The sequence below is a fragment of the Ambystoma mexicanum genome, chromosome 3q, assembly GCF_040938575.1.
Source record: "Ambystoma mexicanum isolate Mex_15411 chromosome 3q, UKY_AmexF1_1, whole genome shotgun sequence".
Classification (NCBI taxonomy): domain Eukaryota; kingdom Metazoa; phylum Chordata; class Amphibia; order Caudata; family Ambystomatidae; genus Ambystoma; species Ambystoma mexicanum.
Genome location: NC_090926.1, coordinates 1,247,648,730 through 1,247,671,535, shown reverse-complemented (window position 1 = coordinate 1,247,671,535; position 22,806 = coordinate 1,247,648,730). Strand labels below are relative to the sequence as shown.

The 22,806-nt window shown below is 49.1% G+C and overlaps 1 protein-coding gene across 1 annotated transcript in view; it reads right to left on the bottom strand.

The window, feature by feature from the left end:
- ZNF653 (zinc finger protein 653) overlaps positions 1-22,806 on the bottom strand; it is a 412,702-nt gene that overhangs the window by 128,828 nt on the left and 261,068 nt on the right. The gene's annotated exons all lie outside the window — the stretch shown is intronic.

Genomic DNA, 22,806 nt, shown 5'->3' with positions numbered 1-22,806 from the left:
CTTTTCGTGGTGTTTGTTTTAGGTATTTTGGTGGGTCAGACTTTTAAATTCGGTCAATTCGTTCTATACCGTAAAGTTTATAGCAATTATAAAAGGACAAGAAGTGCACAAGCATCAAGTACCTAACCTAACACCAAGGCATCTGAAGTGACAGCAGAGTGTGGAAAAAGTAATCTTGCTTCCCAATGGACATCCACTGTGAGGGTCCCATCACAAAGGCTTCCTCTCGGCCACTTTTCATCTAGCAATGCAGACCCACAAGACAGAGCTAATCCTCTTCCCAGCAAGTCTTCTGCAATAAATTCTTCATCTCAAAAGGCTACATAACTGCAGGACTATTTCCACAATTAAGTGGATACTTTCATCACTTGACTCGAACTGCCTAGAAATTACACCCAGAAGCGCTCTTCGATCAATCGAACCTACTAGCCTTCAAGCCTCACAGGATTACTGTTAGGGAGATGTATACACACATCCCTCTGGTGAGTGATGTGCAACTATCTAACCGAATTGCGAAAAAACAAATCCAATTAAAAAGGAATCCAAACCTTTATAAAGCTAGTAGCAAAGGCTGGGCAGTCAGGCCTAACTTCAGGAGGGCAGGAGGGCTGCTAGGTCAGATCAGTTTTGCTAGTTGTCAGGGAGATATTTCTTGGACCTTATGTTAGGGAGAATTCTCATAAATGTGCCAATTCTTCCCACCTTAGAGACCTCCAGCTCTTTTGCTAAACCTTGGGACTTTGAACTTCTCAATTTGTTGAGAAGTTTTTTCTGTGTGCGTTTCCTTTGGTTATGGAGTCTAACCAACTCCATAGGCATCATCTTTTTCATTTGTGTCACACAGCACCTTCAGTGCAGTGACACAGGGAAGTATTTCAGATTTCCCAAGGTTTAAATACCTTCTCTGGGATCAACTACTGTTTCCCAGAACAGTAAAGTGAAATTGACTTCACTTAGTCCTGTACATTTCTAGACCCAGCACACCCTATCTTAAAACAGCGTGCTGGAGGGGTTACTTAGTATCCCCCATGTCTAGTTACTCAAATGTTACCCTTTCCTCTCAGAATGGCTGGTGGCAGTGATTTTACAACGAACTACCATGGTTTTTCCCCGACCGCAAACTATTCGTAGCTCCAGTTTCAAGAGGGCGCCCAGCCGTCGTTGCTAAAATGGTTCCTGGGCTTCTTTTTTTGCCATGTCTTTGTGGAAAGGTCCTTCTAGAGGTTTTACTCTGTGCGCCAAACCAGATTTGGTCTCTTTGTTCATTCCCCTTTGGCGGGCTTCAGCAGTGAAACCCGCCTCTGGCTCCAGAGTGTATGGGGTAGGCAGGAAATGTGGGAGGTGCCCGAAACACCCAGTGCTTAGTCTCCTAGGAGACTCAAATGCACTCTGTGCTGATTGGCTGGCTGGCTGACTGTCTGGCAAGGACAGCCACCCTGATGGGTGAGTGGCAGCTAAGCTGGAATGAATGAGAGCGAACTGAATAAAAGGCGAGTCTCTTGGCTTGGAAGGCAGAGTCGACCACTGGACGAAGGAACCGAAGAAGAGCTTGAAGAGGACGGCTGCTGCAACTCCTGGACCGGTGGTTTGCACTGTGAAGCCCTGCTGCAGGTCTGAATCACCAAGTTCGCATCGACAGAGAAGCCCTGCAAAGATGAACTTCTACCTTTGAGTTGGTAGGACCAATCAACTCCCAAGTAAGCCACCTGGACACCAATCTCAAAGCTGGTTGCATTTCCTCAGGAGTGCTGTAGGAAACCGTTGAGCCAGGGAGAGGGACACCAGATTGTGTGCGTTACTTGTAAGCTAGCCGAAAGCGTTTGGAAGATCCTCCGGACTCCCACAACGTCGTACTGACTGAGCCTGACTCCCCCTCAGCTGAGTGCGGGACCTCAGAAGCAAGGACAGGGCACCTTGACAGCCAGGACCAGCGTTGTTACCAGTGAAGTAGCTGGAATACGAAACAGCCACTGAAATTGAAGTTTGCCAGTTGCAAGCTTTTGACCAGTCCCAGTGGAGTGCAGGAGTCCCCCAACGTCCTCCCTCTTGTCCCCACAACTGAGGCCAAGGAACAGCGAGATCTGCAGGAACTGCCTGGAACAGAAGTCATCAGCTGCATCCTTTTCTTCATTGTTACCTCTCACGGTGAAAGTGGTTGAAACTTTTCCAACTCACAGGCCTAATCAGCTTGTGATCCCACATATGAGTCTTCTTTTTACAAACTACTTCCAAGACCTTGTGCAGAGACTTTTTCGTTTTCTTACCAGAACCGCTTTATCCTATCCAAGACTTTAGCCCATTGACTTTGGCCTAGCCTATTGAATTGAATTGACTCTTCTGGTGAACTCAAAGTATTTGCACTGTCTAAGAAAAATTGTAGTCTTTTATATTCTGATAACCTTTTTCTTATACTCCTCTTGAAAAGTATTCTGAATGCCAACAGTAAGATATGTCCCCAGCACCCTTGCTATTAAAGTCACCTGTAGGTGTAGGTTGTGTCTGTGGGCCATCTCAAAAGAGTCTTGTCGGATTCCGAAACTTAGAGTGTACAGTATTGAAGTACATTTCCGTGTTACTATAGGATTACCTCCTTCTATGAATTAATAAGTATTTATCCAAGAAACCTTGAGTGTAAGAATTTATTTGAACATCTTTGATTGTAAACCTCTGAGTAACATCATTACTGCTCACATTCCCCTCGAGATGAGCCTGGCTGCTCAACACGCTACCAAAACTGTGCAGTACAGACTTATAACAAATGTTGGTTTACCTACACTTGAAGTCTAAATATTGGTTACCCTAGTGCACTCCTGTTCAAATTCCAAGAATTAGATAATTTATTGGATAAGTAATGGGGTGCCGGGGAGAACACCAACCCTGACACTGGGTTGTACTACTATACCTCAACTAAAAGATGTCCACAATCTTGTGGATCACTCCCGTCCCCTGCACACTCAATATCTATTGTATAGACAATCAAATAGTAATTCCTTAAAATGGTAAATTTCAAAATTCACTTATATCATAATGCGTACACAGGTTATTCTGTAAAGAAATATTTTGTACAAAATGTATACAAATATATAGATCATTTCATATCAAACTATCATATGTAAATTAATTAATCTGTTACCGTTTATTGTCACTTAATCATTACACAATTGAATAGACAATTACAAGTCTTAGGTTACATGTGATTTAACATTCAATAATAACTCTACATAGCAATTTCTTATCGAATGTTCAATCCTTGGCTTGTGTCTATACGCGTTTCGGGGTGCGTTTGTCCCCTTCTTCAGGAGTGGTCTGTACTCTTCATAAAATCTGGTATCCAATCTATAGTGGGTAATCAATATTTGTATTATTCTTATCTTAGAATGTGTTTCATCAATAGAGTATTTTCTTCCGTTACTTTTTTCTGTCATGATTCTGTATCTCATAATTACCTGTGTTCTTTCCTATTCAGTGTGACTTATTCTTTAGTGAGTTAAAAGTGCTTCCCGTAAAAACTAAAAACATGAAAAATGAAGTCACTAGACTACCTTCCAGTAATATCCAGTTAATAACAACCCATAGATGGGAGTTTAAAATCAATAGGTTGGTGTCTATGTATATCTCCTCAAATTACCTGTTCAGTATTCCCATAGTGTTCACTGTTCTCAATCTCAGATTCCTCTGTTAATCATCCCTCACAGTTGCCTGGTTGGTTTGATCTCTGCGGTAGTATATAGGACAATAGTGATTGTTCATGTTAGGCACTTAAGGACTAAGTCCCACGGCATGCTGTCCCTTCTGCTTCCCCCAAGACTGCAGTGGATATCCTCTCCCCATGGACTGTCGTCGGTAGTACTGGTCTTCACATACCTCTTGTGCCCTGTGATCTGCAAATAGGTGAATGCTGTGTTAAGCATGTCTCATTATCATTGCTTTGGGAGCTGCTGACTAAACGCATCTACTATGTTTCTGATCTTGTTGTGCCTAGTGTACTGGGCAATTACATAGTCCAGTGCTCTGAGAACTATGATCCTAACTGGTTTCTTCTTTATTCCTAGTTTCCAACGAACTGTCCTGTGTTGATGATTACGGCGCCGCTGTAAGAAATGCGGCCGTTTGTTTATTTGCGCCATGGGGATGTCGTAATCACGTAATTGCGTGGTGACGTCATCTGTCCTTTCGTGACGTACTGTATAGCAGCTGTGCCCATCTCAAGTACGTGGGCCCAATCCCATTCTCCTTTAAGGCCGCCATCACCCACGGCCACTTGTCGAATGCCTTCACCGCATCCAACGAGATTATAGCAACCTCCTGTGGGTCCTCTTCCGTTTGTTCTATGACGTGATGCAGCCTTCTAATATTATCCGATATACTCCTGCGCGGCACATACCCGGTCTGGTCGGGATGTACATGTTTATTGATAACCGGTCTCAGTCTATTCGCCAACACTGCTGGGAGTATCTTGATTAAGCATGGATAGCGGTCGGTATGACCTGCAGTCCCATGCTTGGTTTGTTAGGCTTAAGAAGTGGGATAATAATTGCTTCCCTCAGGGACTCTGGCAGTATCCCCCTATCCAAAGCTTTATTTAGCATTGTCAATAGTGGGGGGACCACCTCCGCCCTTTATGTTATGTAGAACTCACTAGGGAGTCCATATGACTCTGGAGCCTTACTAGTAAGTAAGAGCTGAATCACTGCTTCTAGTTCCTCCGCTGTAATTGGAACCTCTAGGACCTCCCTCTCTCTCTCTCCGCAGACCCCAACCTGGGAAGGCCAATATCTGCCAATGTTTCAGCCCCTTCCTCCCCCTCCCCCTCAACATCTCTATACAGTTGCTGGTAAAATTCTAAAAAGCCTCTGTTGACCCCTCTTGGGTATCCAGTATTTGTCCATTCATTCCCCATACTGCTCTAATTGTCTGCCTGGGTGTCTCACTTTTGTATAGCCAGGCTAGTAGCCTGCCCGGCTGGTCTCCCACCGCGAGTTGTCTTTCCACGTATTTTTTATAGCTCAAGTTACATAATCTCACCCAATGCTCCCCACAATCCTGTTGCAACGGTCTCATCATTTCCGCCTCCTCAGGGGACTGCTCGCCCTTTCGTATAATTGCCTCTATTTTCTTCTCCGCTTCTTGCAGCTCATGTGTTATTCCCACTTGCAGACCTTTGGACTTGGATTTGCAGCTCCCCTCACCACCACCTTAAATGCCTCCCATACTATGCCAGCCGAGTCTACACTTTCCGTGTTATGTTCGAAATATTCCACTATTTCCTTTCTTATATCCTCCCTAAATATTGGATCTTTCAAAACTTCAGCCGTAAGTTTCCATGTAGGGATCCGTACCCTAGGTGGCGAACCTGAGGCGAGTGGTCAGAAAGGACTCTCGCTTTGTATTCCAACCGCACCATTTCCCCAGTCAACTCTGGTGCACCAAAAATGTACTCTAGCCTCGTATACAGGTTATGCAGGGCGGAATAGTGGGAGTAGTGCCTGTCCTGCTGGTGGTGCATCCTCCACATGTCTACCAGATTGAAATCTCTCAATAGGGTCTTTAGAGCTTTAGCTGCCGGGGTAGGCTTGTCCATCTTCTCATATGAACTATCTACCTTGGGGTCCAGTGTACAATTAAAGTCTCCCATATAACTGCTCCACCCCCACAAGTATGGACTGATTTTATTGTATAAGCCCTGAAGTAGCCCGTAGAATCTTGATTCGGGGTATACGTGTCGATTATGCTCAGCTCCCTATTTTCCACTAATCCTCTTTGCAGTATCATTCTCCCATCTGGCTCTATGGTAGACTAACAGTTTAAAGGGGACATGCGGTACAATCCACGCAATAACCCCTCTGGCGTATGCCAAATATGCAGATCCTATTGTGGTCCCCTTCCGTTTCCTCCCCACCAACTCCTGTTTCTCTTTTGTTAGGTGAGTCTCCTGCAGCAAGGCAATGTCAATTCTCTGTCTCTTCAAGTACATCAGGGTCTTATTCCTTTTTAAATAACTATTGAGCCCCCTGACATTCCATGTCACTTTCTTGAGGTACCCCATTCAATCCATATCCTGTTCCGCCCCGGTTGCCCTCCGCAGTGATGTATAGGTGTAAACTCGGTCTCGAACACCACTTCAAACTCCCCTACTCCCATCCCCCTAACACCCTTCCTACCCCTCCCATCAACTTCCCAACTCCCCCCCCCCCTTCTCCCTCCTCCCCTCCCATTCCATTCCCAACTGCCCAGCTCCATCCTTGGATCTCAGGCTATCCTGCATCTAGCCCCCACGGCCTCGGTGCCGAGACTCTGCAGGGGGATACCCTACTAAACCAACTTAGGGGGTATGGACGTATTTCCTCATTTCTCCTGCATTAAGCTAAATTGCTTAAAAGCCACACTATGCCCACATTGCAGATTACTATATATGTGTGCCCAGATGCCTATTACTAAGGGCGAACTGCCTTCAATGTCTGCATCTATATACAATCTTTCGGAGCCCCCTGGGATCCGGCAACTCTGTTATAAGTTTATGGTACAATATACTGGGTCACTTATCCTGCTCTTTCCGAGGTCGACTCTCCACACCATCCGGGCAACCCAACATGTCTAGCCAGCTCGCAGCCTCCTCGGGCGTCTCAAAGAAAAACGCCTTATTCATGTGAAAGACTTAGTTTTGCCGGGTATAGCAACATATACTGAAAGCCGGATTCTCGCAGCCGTCTCCATCGCCACATATTATAGGACGTTGTTGCTGTACTCCCATGGAATAGTCCGGGTACGCCATGACCGTGGCCGACGCTCTTAGTCATTGTCCTGCCCTTGCGGAAATGAGGTGCTATTCTTCCCTGCCAATACTATTCCGCCTCATTCTCTACCTCCTTCCAAATCTTTTCCATCTGCAGTCTTACGATTTCTCCCACCGCTCACAACCTTGGTCTTTATCTTGACTCTAATCTTTCCTTTGTTCACCATATTTCTCTAACTTTCCGTTCCTGTCACTTCCATCTATACAATTTTCATAAAATCTGTCCTTTTCTCAACTTGCAGACCACCAAACGTCTTATCTCCTCCCTAAGTTTTTCACGGCTCTTCTATTGCTCCAACACTCCCTTTGGCATTCCAAGTTCCTGTCTTGCTCCTCTGAAATCAATCTATAACTCTTCTGTTTGTTTACTCTGCCATCTTTCCTATCGCAACTCAATTTCTTCATCACTTACCTCACTTGGCTTCCATTCTCAGCTCAAATTCCAGTTTCAATGTTTAGTCTTCAAATCACTTTACCAGCTTGCACCCGACTATCTGGCTTCACTTCTTTCTTTTTACATTCCATCTCGCCCCTTATGTTCCTCTGGTCTTTTTAGACTGAATGTCCCACGGCCACCATGTGCCCAGTTCCATTTCCGCTCTTTCCAGCTTCTTGCCCCACTACCCCCAATCACTGGAATGCCCTTCCTGTGGCTATTCGTTCTATCACTGACTATCCTACCTTTCGCTAGTCTTTGAAATCTCACCTTTTACATTGTTCTGGATTGTTTACTACCAGCATTAATGTGTTATGTTTTGATGTTTATTTACCACTATTTTGTACTGCACTGTTTTAACTGTACAGCGCTTTGGACAAAAGCGCTATATAAAAAAACAATACAAATACAAATAAGATTCACTTGAAGGTCTACAAGCTGGAAGGCTTGTGAGGGGAAAAGATGCAAGCAACTCTGCAAGGTTAACCAAGACAAATCTCAACTGAGAACAAGTAAGGCTACACCACAAGAGGCAAGTTCCCTTAGACTTTACAGTACCTAGAAGAAATGGTTCCATATGGCTTTAGTTCCTGTACAGCTCTGCAGATAATTTTATTCCTAGGCCACAGTCGTGGGGACAAGAGGCATGACATCTGGGAACGCCTGCAGCAATGGGAAAACTTCAATTCAGTGGCATTCCGGTGTTTCAGCTCCTCACGTCTGACAGCAAATAGCAACACCGCTGTTCTCTGGTACCACTTCAGACTTTCCTCACATCTGGGGTCCAGCACTGTGTTGAGGTGGCTCAGGCTTGGTCAGTCCTGCTTCAGGGAAGTCTGGTGGATCTTCCTGGTTTTCAGGTCCAACTTAAAAGCGATCCACTCGATTTGGTGTTCCTCTCCCTGGCACTTCAGTTCCAGCAGCAGTGGAAGTACAGCCAGCTCTGAGAGGATGTCCAAACGAGTCTCTAGTCGAAACAAATTCGGAGCTTCAGCACAGCAGCAGGGCTTCATCGGGAAAACCAACAGTCCAGGAGTTGCAGCAGGTGTCTCTTTCAAGTTCTTCTTCGGATTCCTTCATCCAGTGGTCGCCTCTGCCTTCCAAGCCAAAAGCCTTTCCCTCTATGCATGTTTCTCCTATTCATTCCAGCCTAGCTGTCAATCACACAGCAGAGTAGAGTAGATGTCCTTGCCGGACAGCCAACCCGCCAATCACCTTTCGGTGCATTCCTGTAACCAAGGGGATTAAGCACAGGGAGTTTCGGGCACCTCCCTCACTTCCTGCCCCTGCCAGACATACTGGAACCAGAGGCAGGCTTCATTCGTGAAGACAAAAAAAAACAAACAAATACCAAACCTGGTTTGGAGCGCAGAGCAAATCTCAAGAAGGACTTTTCCAGCAAGAAATGGTGAAAAAAGACTGGGCCATTTTCACAAAATGGGCACCCATGGGTGCCTTACTGCAGATGCGAACACAGCACGCAGTAAAAAAACACAATGGTAGGAAAAAGTAAACCACTGCCACCAGCCATTAATTGTAGAAAGGGTACATGAGAAACTAGACAAATAGGATACTAAGTAACCCGTCCATCACCCTATGGCAAGATAGTAAGATAGTCTGTGCTGGGTCTAGAAAGTTACAAAATGTAAGTAAAGTCAATTTCGCTTCACTGCTTTTGGAAACAGTAGTTTTACCAAGAGAAAGAATTTAAACCTTTGGGAAATCTAAGAGACTTCCTTCTGTCACTGCACTGAAGGTGCTTTGTGTCACAATGTAAAGGTGATGCCTATGGAGTTTGTCAGACTCCAGAGTCAAAAGAAACATAGTCCAAATCACCCAAAAATACGAGTGGAAAAAGGTTTTCACTCACTCCAGGTCCGAAATTTAAAAGTCCTAAAGTCCAGCAAAAGTGCTGGGGGTCTCTAAGGTAGAATGGAATTAGCAAATTTCTGAGAATTCTCCCTAAGACCCCCTCCTTCTGAACCCTTTTTTTCCAGGGTAGTCAGTTTTCATCAGTAGCAGGACCCTCTGGGTTACGAGCTAACTTATCTAGGTCCTCTCCTTCGACAAACTCTGAATCGGGAGATTTTGAAACCTTGTCTGAAGGGATAGAGAGTTGTTTTTTCTCTGACTCAGACACCTCAAGGGGAACCCTTACACCCCACGAAGAAATGGCTGATCTGACCAATGTCATTGCCCAACTAGCTGCCCATCAGATACAGGCAGAAAATAGACTCCAAGAAAGTTTAACCAAACTAACTGAGTTACAAGCAAGACCTTACCTACCCCAGGGCGTACTTCAACCCCATCTTGAAGACGAAGATTTGATAATTATTTTCTAAATTTCGAGCGCCTAGCTGACGAACTGGGTTGGGAGGAGAACCTTAAAAAGATGTTATCTGGGGCATCTACTAAAAGGGGCACTCCAAACCTCCCACCAATTACACACCCTAGCTAAAGGAGTTTACTTCCTATCCATCCCAAGGCCTATTGAAGAGTGGGGCAAACCTGCAATTTGTAATCGGTAGAAATTACGAGCCATTAGGTTAAACCCAGGAGAAACTGCTCTAGAAATGGGCGAACAAATTAAAGACACTGTGGCCCTATGGACTAGTAAGACCCTAGATGAACTGACGGAGATGATCATCCTAGAACAATTTACCAACTCCTTACCCCTCTTTTGCAAAAAGCAGTCCTTCAATTAAATCGCCCCACCTTAGCCATGGCCACCAAGACTGCGCAAAATCACTCGGATGCGCCTAAAATTTTCATCTAGCTCATCGGTGGAAGGATCAAAGATCATAAATTTATCCATCGACCGCAAACCCAGGGAATAGAGCATTCAGGATCATATAAAAACAAGGAAGGAATACAGAGACAATGAACAGAAATCAGGAAAATTGACCGGAAACCCAAAGAGGAAAGTGGAAGAAGCAAAAGGAAGCAAACCATCACCTTTGTTCGTTTTTTCCTGTAGAGAAATCGGACATCTAGCTAAGCACTGTCCGAAAAACGAAGGAAGAACCTATGGAGATGGGATGTTTGAAGGGAGAAGAGTGGGAGGAGGCAGAGGAAGAATTAGAAGCCTTTAGTATCAAACCCCTGCCGAGTTCATATATGAAAAAGATTGGGTAAATGGGAAACGGATACAAGCCCTAATCGACTCTGGTAGTAAACAGACCGCTGTACGAGCCAATTTAGTTACAACAAAGGACTTGCGTCACGCTGCCTTGGTCCGAGTGACCTGTGTACATGGAGATAACCAGGTCGGGATATCATACCCTCCAAACTCTGGCACTGCAGGAGCCAGGCCTGCAAGTTCAGCGATGCCGGATCGTGGTGGAGGATGGCGCCTCCTTCTCTGATGAGGAGATCCGCGTCCGTCGGCAGTTTGACTGAGGGGGGACGCTCACATGTCCAGAAGGACCAGGAACCAGATCTGCCTCGGCCACGCCAGTGCGACGAGGATCATCCTGCACCTGGACCGTTTGAGTTGGTTGATGAGTCGCAGCAGCAACGGCAATGGGGGGGGGGGGGAACGCATCCCTCCAGAGAGGCGTCAGTCGTCACCGTCTCCTGATGGGCTGGAAGTCCATACCCGCCGTCAGATGCGCTCGGGTGCCCCAACACCGGATCGCCTTTAGAAAGGTCTCGTTGAGCGAGATCCTGTCTTCGAAGTTGCCCTTCGCTTGCATCCAACGTGGAACTCCTGCATCGGTCGCATCCGTAGCCTGCAAAGGCGCACGAGGTAAATGCAGGAGGATAGTGTCACGCTTACCGGGAGACCGGGGTTCGCTGCTCGCGCTCTTCCTTCCTGGCGCCTCTATTTGCGCTTTTGCGCTTGGAGAGGCGCCAGGGGGAGAGCTCCGGGGACCTGGGCTGCAGCTCCGCGGCGCGTGCACGGGTGACCGCGGTCACGGTCCCGCGCGTGCGCCGTGGAGCGGTTGCCCAGGATTGGAGCAGCTGGCTGCTCAAGCCTCGCTCTGGGTCCGCCGGCGCCCGGCTACAATCAGGCTTGCGTTCCAGGCCTCGCGGGCGCCGCCGGCCCATAAAGGGAGAGAGAGGATCAGGAGCAGATCGCGTCTCAACGCGTTCTGTTCCGGATCGTGTACTCGCTCTCCCTTGTTTGTCCAGCGTTTGCCTTGCCCTTTACTTCTGCCTAAGGATTTCCTTCTCCTCCTTCCTGCTGCCTTCTGGGTTTTCTCCTTGGGTTAGTTGTGGTCCTCTGCCAGCATTTCTCCTTCCCTACTGGTCCCTGTTTGATTTCCCTTCTCTTTCCTGGTTCCTCTCCCTTAGTCTGCCCAGTGCTTCCTGCCAGCTTTAGTCTCTCCTCTCCTCCCTGGCCAAGCCTGTACCTAGTGGTATACCGCCAAAGCCTTTCTTGGTGCTTGCTCCCTCACCTTTGGACTCTCATCACCACAGCATCCAGTGCCAGCTTCGGGAGTACGGCTCCCACTCTTTTGGACTCTCATTACCACAGCTTCCAGTGCCAGCTTCGGGAGTACTGCTCTCTCTTCTTTGGACTCTCAATCACCATAGCATCCAGTGCCATTCTTCAGGAGTTCGCCCCTGACTACTTTGAACTCTGGAGCCTCGCCACCTCAAGGATTCGCTCCTTCAACTTCTCCTGTCTGTGCTTGCACAGTCCCGACGTCACTGAAACCAGGAGAGAGCAGCTTGTGGCATTGGGAATCGGTCCATCTTCTACCCAGTACCCATTCTGGGTGGAGGAGAGGCTGGTTGCTAGTGTCACCAATTCTTCTCGTCAGTCTGGCTGCCCCGTCGAGATCAACCAGGTATTCAGGTACGCAACTCTCCCGTGATTCTCACCTTAACAGATATCATGCCGAGCAGGGACTTACGGACCTCACCTTGGCCACGTCCATGGTCGACAGCCGTTGCACCTTGCCTAGGATGGCCTTCGTCCTCTCCTCCAACAGAGATGCTAGTCGCGCCACTGTGTCGAGCTTCGCTCCCAGGAACAGGGCGACTTGCGACGGTACCAGGTGTGATTTCATGAAGTTGATCGAAAATCCTAGATCCGTGAGCAGTTGGACGGTCTTCCTTGTGTGTTCGACGGCGAGTTCCCTTGACTCTGCCCGGATGAGCCAGTCGTCCAGGTATGGGTAGACGTGGATCCCCTGTAGGCGCAGCCGCGCCGCCACTGGTGCTAGGCACTTGGTGAACACCCTGGGCACCGACTTCAGACCGAAAGGAAGGGCCATGCACTGCTAGTGCCGTCCTTGGACTACGAATCGCAGAAACTTCCCATGTTTTTTCAAGATGGGGATGTGAAAGTAGGCGTTCTCCAAGTCCAGCGACGATCGGAAGTTGCCTTCCTCCAGTTGTCCCAGCACGTGCTGGAGGGTAACCATCCGGAACTTCTGGGACCCGATGTACCTGTTTAGACAACGAAGGTCCAGGATGGGTCGCCAACCGCCAGTCTTTCCTTACGAGGAAGTACCGCGAGTATACTCGGAGCCCCGGAGCCTCTTCGGGACGAGTTCGATGGCTCCCTTCTTTAGCATCGCTCGTACCTCCAGTAATAGTTGTGGGACGTGATTTTCCTTTCTGGCCACAGGTGGAATACAGGGACACTTTCTTAGAAATTCCAGTGTGTGTCCGCGGGCCAGAGCATCCAGCACCTATTGGTCGGTGGAGATGGACTCCCACACGCTGATGAAGTTCGCCAGCCGGCCTCCCACCGGGGTGCTCAGGTGGGGCCCGACACTACAGCCCATTCAATCCTGTCTGGTGACGAGATCCTCCTTGCTTGACGCGTCCTGTATAGACCTCCTGCGACGAGGAGCGAGTCGCCTGGCGGTATATCGAGGAGCTGCCGCCAAATCCCTTGGAGGCACCCTGCTTGCCTCCGGAACCCCGAAAGGGCGGCCGTCGTTGCTGGAGAACGCCCAAAGGCACAGGCCTTCTCCGTGTCGGCCTTGATGGCTTGCAGTGACTCGTCCACTGCCTTGCCAAATAGGTTGTTCCCGTCGAAGGGCATGTCCAGGACCCTGGTCTGCACGTCTTGACGGAAATCGGTTGCTTTGAGCCATGAGCCAACCGTGCCGGTGAAGGCAAACGCTGTTGCCCATCTGGCGGAAGCCGGTGTCGGCAATGTCCGTGGCCACCGTTATGGCGTGGTCCGACACCACCTCTCCCTCCTGTAGGATCTCTAGGGCCTCTGCCCTCTTGTCGTCCGGGAGAAAATCCAGCAGGGGAGTGATCTTAAACCATAGCTCCCTGTCGTAGCGGGCCACAATTGCGAGGGCGTTGGCCGCTTTAATGGTAGTCGCTGCCAACAAGATGACCCGTCGTCCCATGGCATCCAGTTTCTTCCCTTCGCCGTCCGGCGGAGATGTCGAGGTTGACGCCGTCGCCCCCGCTGCTATCTTCTTGGCTGCCGAGGAGACAACCGAATCCGGGGTAGGCTGTACCCTAAGGCACATGGTGACGGAGTCCGGAACCCGCTACTTCTTCTCGTACCGGTCTCTTGGCTGTGGCAGTGGATGGGTTCTTCAGAGGCAACAGCCCCTCCTCCCAGATGTCGTCGAGCAATGGGACAGAGAACTGTCTTCCTTTTGGCCGCCCGTCGTTGATAGAAGAACCCTTCCGTCTTCTCTTCCACGGGGCAGAGCTGGAAGAGCTTGGATGCCCTGGCGATCATGGCCTTGAAGGAGCCAATTTCGTCGGGCGGGGAGACCCGAGGAGGTGGTGATGGAAGGTCCATCCCGTCGTCACCACTGTCGTCATCCGTCCCCGTCTTGGCTGTCTCTGTTCCCGTATCATCCTTCGGCTCCAGAGATGGGGAAGAAGGCTGTGCAGGCCGAGAGGGCTGAAAAGGAGGGGGTGGATGAATTCTCCTCTGCTTGTTTGGAGGGCTCTCTGACGGTCCAGGCTCTACTGGGTCGTCAGTTGGTGGTAAGGGCAACCTGGTCCTTATCTCCGTACACAAGGCCTGGATCGCCATCAAGATCGCCCCAGATTGGTTGGGGAGTGGAATCCTCCGCCTCCACGTGTTCCTCGTCGCCGTCGTTTCCCTCATCCGCCTCTCCGGGATCCTCCCCATGGGACGGAACCTCCTCGAACACCTTGTTCAGGACTTTCACGACTCCCTCCAGTTCCTCTTCCGAGGCTGAATCCGTGTCCGTGATGGCCCCCCCCCTTCTTTTCCCACCGGGGTTTTCACTGGGGTCTTAACCGATGGGCTGACAAGAGGATTCCCTCAGCGGTGGCAGGGAAACTCTAGGCCCCCGGAGGTCTCCTTCACTGGGGTAGCCGCCACAGGCTTCGCCAGGGCCGCCACGACTCCCTTGATAGAGGCCTAGCCGGGTGAATCAAGGCCTTCACGACCTTGAAAGCGCTTGAGGCCTTCACCTTGGGGGGTCGCTCCCCCTCGGCCGTCATCGGGATCGACCGGGGCTTACCCAGGTTCTCCGATTTCCTCTTCCCCGAGCCAGAGCATTGGCTCGTGGTTGATGGCGTCGGTGAAATTGCCCCCTGCCTGGCAACCGAGGAGCCCGACCGTTCGGCGCTCCTGGGCCCCGCGGACTCGCGGTGCTTAGCCTTTTGTTGGGCCCCCGTCGCCAGAGCGCCCTCAAAGGACTTAGAAGACTGCTTGGACTTCTTTTTCTCACCCGCTGCTGGGCTCTTCCCCCTCCAGCCAGTTGGTGAGGCGGGCACGACGATCCCTCATCGTCCGCTCTGACATGTTCTTGCAAAACGCAGTCCTTCTCCACATGCGTTTTGTCTTCATGAAGGCAGTAGAGACATCGAGAACTACCGAAATCAGAAGGCCATAGGAAGGCTGCCAAAGGGAACAAAGTGGTCATACGTGAGTGTCGAGCAAAAGCTCTGCACAATCGAAGGATTTTGATCCGTAAGTTGGCTAAAAGCAAGGGAAGCGAGTCCCAAATTGTGAATGAAGGAAAGGGACGTGAATCCTGCAAACACTTTAAACTAGTAGAACGTTTTGAAAAGGCAATAGTGAATCCGGCGAGGGATGCCGGAGAAGAGGGACAAAATGGCCCTGAGAAGCTGATACTCAAAGCACTGGCAGTTGAGAGAGACCGGAGCCTGAACGAGGGCGATCCAGGGGTGAGGTCCTTACCCAATTGCTGGCAGTTGAGAGAGGTCCGAGCTCAAATGAGGGAGATCCAAGGAGTAAACACCCAAAGTTTAATGAAAAACAAACTACCATATACAAAATTAGGAATACAATTCAGAAGGGTCAGCCCAGAAGAGGGGGGCCCAAGTGTCAAGCTACCACCCTATCTGAACTGTGGATTATAATTGGGAAAGGGTCAGCCCAGAAGAGGGGGACCAAAGGTGGTGAAACCATCACACTTGTTGAATTTTGGAAACAAACATTTATTTGATTTAAAGGAACTTTTTTACTTTTGTTTTGTGGTTTGAACACCTCAGACCAGAAGGCAAGAGACTTGATGAAACCAGACTTGGCTTGGCCATCGACAGTCCTGAGAACTAGTATTAGAACTGTTATCTCGTGCCAGAGAAGGCACGAGAGACAGTACAGTGCTCAACCAACTCCACCTTGCCCTTTGCTCAAAACGTGCGTAAGGGAGACCCAGGCTACCGCCTCTGGACTTATTATTTGAGAACACTTATTTCTTTCTTGAAACTTATCCCACACTCTTTCTTTGAATAGCGTAAGGAATAAGCAATGGGTCTTCTTAGCATAGGCCCTTTTGATTGACATGACACCACTAGTACTGCATTATTTTTCATTTCAGGGTCGACACCTGTCCCCATCTTAGACTTCCGTTTAGATTAGTTTTTCCAACCCGCACACCATTTTTATTGTTCAATAAACACCCTTGAACTGTGATCATTTGTGTCTGTCTTACTTGTTGTCACCGTGAGTTTGACATGTCACTCATGTATCCGTTTGCCTGATGTAACCCTGTACCATGAGGAGCAGCTTTGCCATTTTGCCAGACTGTGCAGTTACCATGACTGTTACTCATGTATCTGCTTGCTTGATGTAGCCCCGTACCATGAGGTGTGGCTTTGCCAGTTTATGCTTTTTGTAATCCACATGTTATGTTGTAATCTGTATACGTCGTCTTGCACTTTGAAGAATGTCCCTTCGCACTTTCTGTAACTAGCGCCCTGATGCCTGAGGGTTTGGCACGCTGCCATACATGAAAAAAAAAAAAAATAAATACATAGTGTCTTTCTTAAAGTGTTTTGCTTTTTACTGATTGCTTAGTGTGTTCTAAAATAGTTATTGAGTGTTCATACTTTCATTGAGTAGCTTAAGGCCTCTCCAGAAAGGATGAGTTGTTTAACTAGCTCTGAACTGAGTTCTAAAAAGTAAAGTTGCAAGGAGTATACTTGTAACTGGGTTGGTTTATTATGGGATTTCAGAACTGTGTGTCACTGCATGACTGACAAGGTCAACTACCCTTGGAATACTGATTGTATTCTAAAAGTATATCTAACCTGGTCTTATTCCCCAAGAAGAGTATATTACTATCCTGATTGTATAACTTTAGGTTTGACTCACCTTGACGTGCTTTTTGCTCCTCTAAATAAGAGTACGACAATGCATTACTTACCGTAAAAGCATTTCTGATGGTTGTATCTGCTTAGATTCACATGCTGTGCATAGGTCCGACATCCAGTGGTCACTGCGGAGTATTGCATTTTGTTTTTCGTAGTCAAAAAGGGACGTCGACAAGGCGTGTCTGAAATACTATCCCTATAGTGACGTGCGTTGTACCCACAATCCCTCACGCGTCGAGGTCCCTCTGTTTGTATTTTTCTGCCCTGAGGGAGCCTTCTAGACGTGAGCGAGTACAGAAAAGAGAGATATAAAAGGAAGTCTATGTTCCTTTCATCCGAGTGGGGAGGAAGGGTGGGCGCATGTGAATCTAAGCAGATACAACCATCAGAAATGCTTTTACGGTAAGTAATGCATTGTCTTCTGATGTTTGTTAATCTGCTTAGAATCACATGCTATGCATAGACTAGCGAGCAGTACCCGGAGATGGCGGTGGGTTATGAGAAGGAACAGTAGAGAAAAGATGTCTTAATACTGCCTGTCCCACCTGGGAGTCAGATCTCGAGTGTGCATCTAGACAGTAGTGTTTTGTAAAGGTGTGCACAGAACTCCAGGTAGCCGCTTTGCAGATGGACTCAAGGGGAACATTTGCAATGAATGCTATGGACGCCCCCGTGCCTCGAGTAGAGTGTGCTCTTGGCTTAAAGGGCAGTTCTCTCTTAGCAAGAGTATAGCAGAGAGTAATGCATTGAACAATCCATCTAGAAATAGTGGACTTTGAAACTGCAACCCCTTCTCTTCCTGCTGCCACCGAGATGAAGAAATGATTACTTTTCCTCAGTGGTCTGGTTCTTTCCATGTAGAACATGACCGCTCTGCGCACATCTAGTGTGTGCAGAGTTTTTTCTCCCAAGTTGGAAGGATTTTGAAAGAAGGTTGGCAGTTCTATAGACTGGTTTACGTGGAATTTCGAGATGAATTTCGGAGCAAACCTTGGGTGCGTGCGTGCGTAGAACCACCTTATCTCTGTGAACTGTAACAAAGGGGTCTAGAACAGAAAGAGCCTGTAGTTCACTTACTCTCCTGATGGAGGTGATAGCTATTAGAAAAGCAGTCTTAAGAGTGCGGTGTTTAAGAGATGCTTTGTGCATGGGTTCGAATGGTGAGCCCATGAGTCTGGTAAGTACCACGTTAAGGTCCCATCCGGGAGCTGGGTCAGCTATCGGGGGGTGTATTCTTTTTACTCCCTCCATGAAGGCCTTTATAACAGGGATCTTCCACCACGACACTTTGAGTTGGGAAGTGGTGTATGCAGAAAGTGCCGCTAGGTGGACTTTAATGGAATTGAACACTAGACCTGAATCCAATAAGTGGGTCAGGTATAGAACAATATGTGTGGGAGAGCAGTCAATCGGGTTGATGCTTTTTCCTCTGCACCAGATGACAAATCTCTTCCACTTGCTAGAATAGCAGTGGCGAGTGTTAGGTTTTCTGGCTTCCCTGAGGATGTCCATGCATCTCTGCGGGAGCTGTAGATGTCCGAATTCTATGATCTCAGGAGCCAAGCTGCTAAGTTCATGTTCTGGGGGCATGGATGCAGAGTCCTGCCCTTGTCTTATTATTTATTTATTTATTAAATTTATATAGCGCGCAGGCAGCCCAGGGGCATTGTGGCACTGTTACTTGCAGGAAGAATTAGTTACAATGTGAGCAGGTTGTGCCTTGGGTTACATTAAGGCAGTGACCTGTGATCAGATATATCACATAATACATCATACAATACAATTATGAGGGCTAGGCCATGTAATTGTTAGATGAACAGGGTCGTATGACAGCATGTTGTACGGGCAGGGGAGTTTCACTGGGGGAGATAGAGACATCTCCATCAAGTGAGCGAACCATGGCTGTCGGGCCCACATTGGGGCCACCAGTATCATGGTCACTTGTTCCTGGTGCATCTTGTGCACCACCTTGTTGAGAAGGGGAGTCGGGGGAAAAGCGTAAACAAATTTCCCTGACCATTGCATCGACAGACCGTTCCCCTTGAATTGGTTCTGGGGGTACCTGGAGGCGTAACTGTGGTATTGTGAGTTCTCCAGGGTTGCAAACAGGTCTATTTCTGGGAATCCCCATTGTGTGAAGACGTCGAAGACGATGTCTTCGTGCAGTCGCCATTCGTACTCTTCGGGCAGGGGGAAATCTCTGCTGAGTTTGTCTGCCAGCAGATTGAGTTCCCCTGGTATATGTTGTGACAGTAGGAACATGTTTTGAGAGCCCACTTCCATATATTTTGGGCCAGTTTGGACAGTTTGGTGCCCCCCTGCTTGTTGATATAGTACATGGCTGTGGTGCTGTCTGTAAGGACCAACACAGTCTTGCCTTGTAGGTGTTCCTGGAAGGCTTTTAGCGCCTTGAACACAGCTAGTAGCTCCAGTAGATTTATGTGTTTGGATGCTACGTTCGGAGTCCACACTCCGTGAGCAGTCTGATGGGATAGGTGAGCCCCCCATCCTGTGAGGGATGCGTCTGTGGTTAGAGTGGCTTCCGCCGCGGGTGTGGCAAAAGGTTTCCCTCTTTCCAGGTTTTCCTTTGTCCACCACCGTAGCGAGAGAACCAAGGCCTGCGAGACCACCACTAGATCGTCCCATAGTCCGCTGGCCTGACACCACTGGCTGTTGAGCCACTCTTGCATAGGGCGCATGCGCAGGCGCGCGTGAGGTACCAAATAAATACACGACGCCATCATGCCTAGCAAGCGCATTGCTTTGCGTACCGTCACCTCTCGACCGGTTACATATTGAGGGATCTGAAACAGCATGTTTTGGACCCTCTCGTTGGAGGGGAAGACGAGGCCGTCCTTTGTTTGAATTAGAGCCCCTAGGAATTGTTTGATTTGGCTGGGGTCTAGGCTGGACTTCTTTTCGTTGATGGAGAAGCCCAACTGGAACAAAAGGTCTACAGTCTTTTGGGTATTGGAGAAGCATGTTTCGTAAGAATCCCCTGTTATGAGCCAGTCGTCGAGGTAAAGGTAAACTGGGATGGACAACCTGCGCAGGTGGGCCGCTGCCACTGCCAGTACCTTTGTGAATACCCTTGGTGCCGATGCTATGCCGAAGGGTAGCACTCTGAACTGGTAGTGTTTGCCCTCTATCATGAACCTGAGGTATCTTCTGTGCGCTGGCAACATTAAAATATGAAAGTATGCATCTTTCATGTCCAATATTGTCATGTAATCTCCCTGTGATAGCAGTGGGATCACTTCCTGTAAGGTCACCATAAGAAACTTCTGTGGTTTGATAAACTTGTTCGCTGGGCGCAGATCTAATACAGGGCGCATGGTTAGATCCTTTTTGGGTACAAGGAAGTACAGTGAATAAATACCTTCCGTTACCTGAGATAGAGGCACGACCTCTATGGCTTCTTTTTCCAGCAGTAGTTGTACTTCTTGGAGAAGGATGGCAAGGTGAACCGGTGTCATGCGTCGTCCCCTCGGGGGTCTGTATGTTGGGGAACCGTTGAATTCGATGCAGTATCCGTGGGCTACGGTGGAAAGTACCCAGCGGTCTGACGTTATTCCCTCCCATGCTGGAAGAAAGGATGTTATCCGGCCCCCGACCGGTGTTGCATGGGAGGGGACACGAATCTTCGCGTCACTTGGTGTTGTTGGGGGCTTGGGAGCCTCTGGGGGTGGACCCCCGACCTCTCCCTTTGCCACAGCGCTGGCCTCTTTGGCTGTACTGCCCACTATTGGTCTGGTAATTGGTGGCAGGGTACTGTTGCTGCTGATTCTGCTGTTGGCGTTGGCCACGAAAAAAGCGTTGTTGCCATAGCCGCGTCTGGTAGTGGGCTTAGAGATCTGGTCAAGAGTTTTGATAGTATCGAACTCTTTTTTAGCCATCTCCAGAGCCTCATCCACCACTTTCCCGAAGAGGTTTGAGTCTTCAACAGGTTTGTTTATTAAAGACGCCTGTGTCTCCGGTTTGAACCCTGAGTTGCGCAGCCATACATGGCGTTTTTGGAGTATTCCCTGAACCAGGGAACGTCCCGCTGTCTCTGCAGCATCCAGAGAGTTCTTTACAATACTCTGGTTGACCTGGGTTCCTTCGCCAATAGTTGATAGCAGGCGTGTACGTAGTGGTTCCGGCGCTTCTTCGGCGTCTTTGCGCAGTTTGGCCCACTGCGCGTCCGCGTAGCTAGCTAGCAAAGAATTGTTGTTCGCAATTCTTGCCGAAAAGGCAGCCGAGGATGTGACTTTGCAAGGGCATATAACCTCTTGCCCTCCTTGTCAGGTGGTGTCTCGCTGGTGGACAGCGGCACCCCTGCCCTCTTCCTTGTATTAGTTAGTACAAGGGAATCCGGAATGGAATGTCCCCTGATGTACAGCGGGTCTGAGGGTGAAGGAGTGAAAAGTTTTTCAATTCTTGGATTAACTCCTCTGATTAGTGCGGGTGTGGATAGCGAAGGGATGATTCTTTTCTTCACTGAAGCGAGGGGGGGGAATGGTCTGGCTGACCGGGGGTTTCTCCTTAATTACTCTTTCCACAAAGTCTATTTCAGGAGAGATCTCCCCAGTGTCCAGTTCGAAATGTGCTGCTGCTCTGCGCAACAGGGCATTGAACGTGGGCCGATCGTCAATGGGAGACGTGTTTCTAACAGGTGAATTGTCAGGAGGATTTAGGTTCAGGACATCCGTGTCCGAATATACTGATGGATTGCCAGGGATGAGAAGGTCCTTCTTCTGGATTTTCTCCGAAGCCTTCTCCTACCATGTCTGGGCTGTCTTCCAGACCTTCCTCCTGGTTCGGTCCCTCTTCATCATCCACAAATTCATCCTCCTCCTCCAAGTATTGTTCCTCACCAGTGAGGTCATACACATTATGGAAATCTGAGGCTGTGTCCTGCTGGGGATTGATTAGTCTCGGATATTTGGCCCTGGGGTCCTCCTGAGGCCCTTCTCTTGTTCTCTTGGGAGTGGGAGGGTTCTGGGTCTTCATAAACCTCTCCATGCAGAGATGGAGCCTTTCCATGGTTTCATGGGGTACCCCTGAGCGGTCTAGCGGGGGAAAATTAGTGTCATCTAGCTGAAAACGGCTCGACCTCTCCCATAAATGTCGAGGAAAGTGTCCCGTCGCCTTCCGAAAAGCCTTCCGGTGTGCTGGGGGTCCCCCGACTGAAGGGGGTAGTCCCTGTCTTTCTTCGGGCTTTTCGGCGTGTCTTTCGACCTTTGCGTAGCGCTCGACGTGTCTTTCGGCGTATGCTTCTGGGCGTCGGCTACAACGATCCTCGCCAAGCTCTCTGCGACTCGTTTGTCAGCGGAGGGCTGTGGTTTCGATGTTACGGGTGTCGATCGTTCTACGGCGGCGTGCGCTCTCTGCTGGTGCGCGCCGGCCGATGGTTTGGGGGCGGCGCCCTTATTTGCCGAAAGCCCAGTCGCTGGTCGCGGCTGCGAGAGGGGCTTCGAACCTGAACGGTCCGAGGAGGCCGCCGGTGGAACCTGCGTCTCCTTGGGCGCTGATGCTTTCTTCGTCTGCGACATAGAAGAGCCATGGGTTGTGTGCTTATGTGTGGTATCGTGTGCGTCAGTGTTGCTGGGGTGTTCATCCCCATAAGCAGGGCGTGAGCCGAGCTCGTCGGGGCCGGGGACAGACGACGAAGAGCGCAAGCGCTCTTTAGAGGGGTCTACGACTTCCGTAGCGGAGGTCGTGTTATCACGTTCCTCGTCACTGTCGGTGGTAGCAGCGGCGGGTGAAGAATCGGCCTTCGACATAGCGTAGGCCGCCCACCTCTTGACCCTACGGTCTTTTAGAGTCTTTGGCTTAAGAAGCCGACAAGCCGTGCAACCCTCCTCTTTGTGATCGAGGGGCAAGCAGCGGTTACACCGTGAATGCTTGTCCTTCCAAGTAAACTTGCCCTTGCAACGCGGGCAAAACCTAAAGGGTGTCCTCTCCATAGCCGAGGCAATAAATCGTGATAACGACCCCAAGGGAAAGGAAGGGGAAAAGGAAAGGCATTCTCAAAAAAGAACCAGAGATGTCCCACAACCCCACTCTC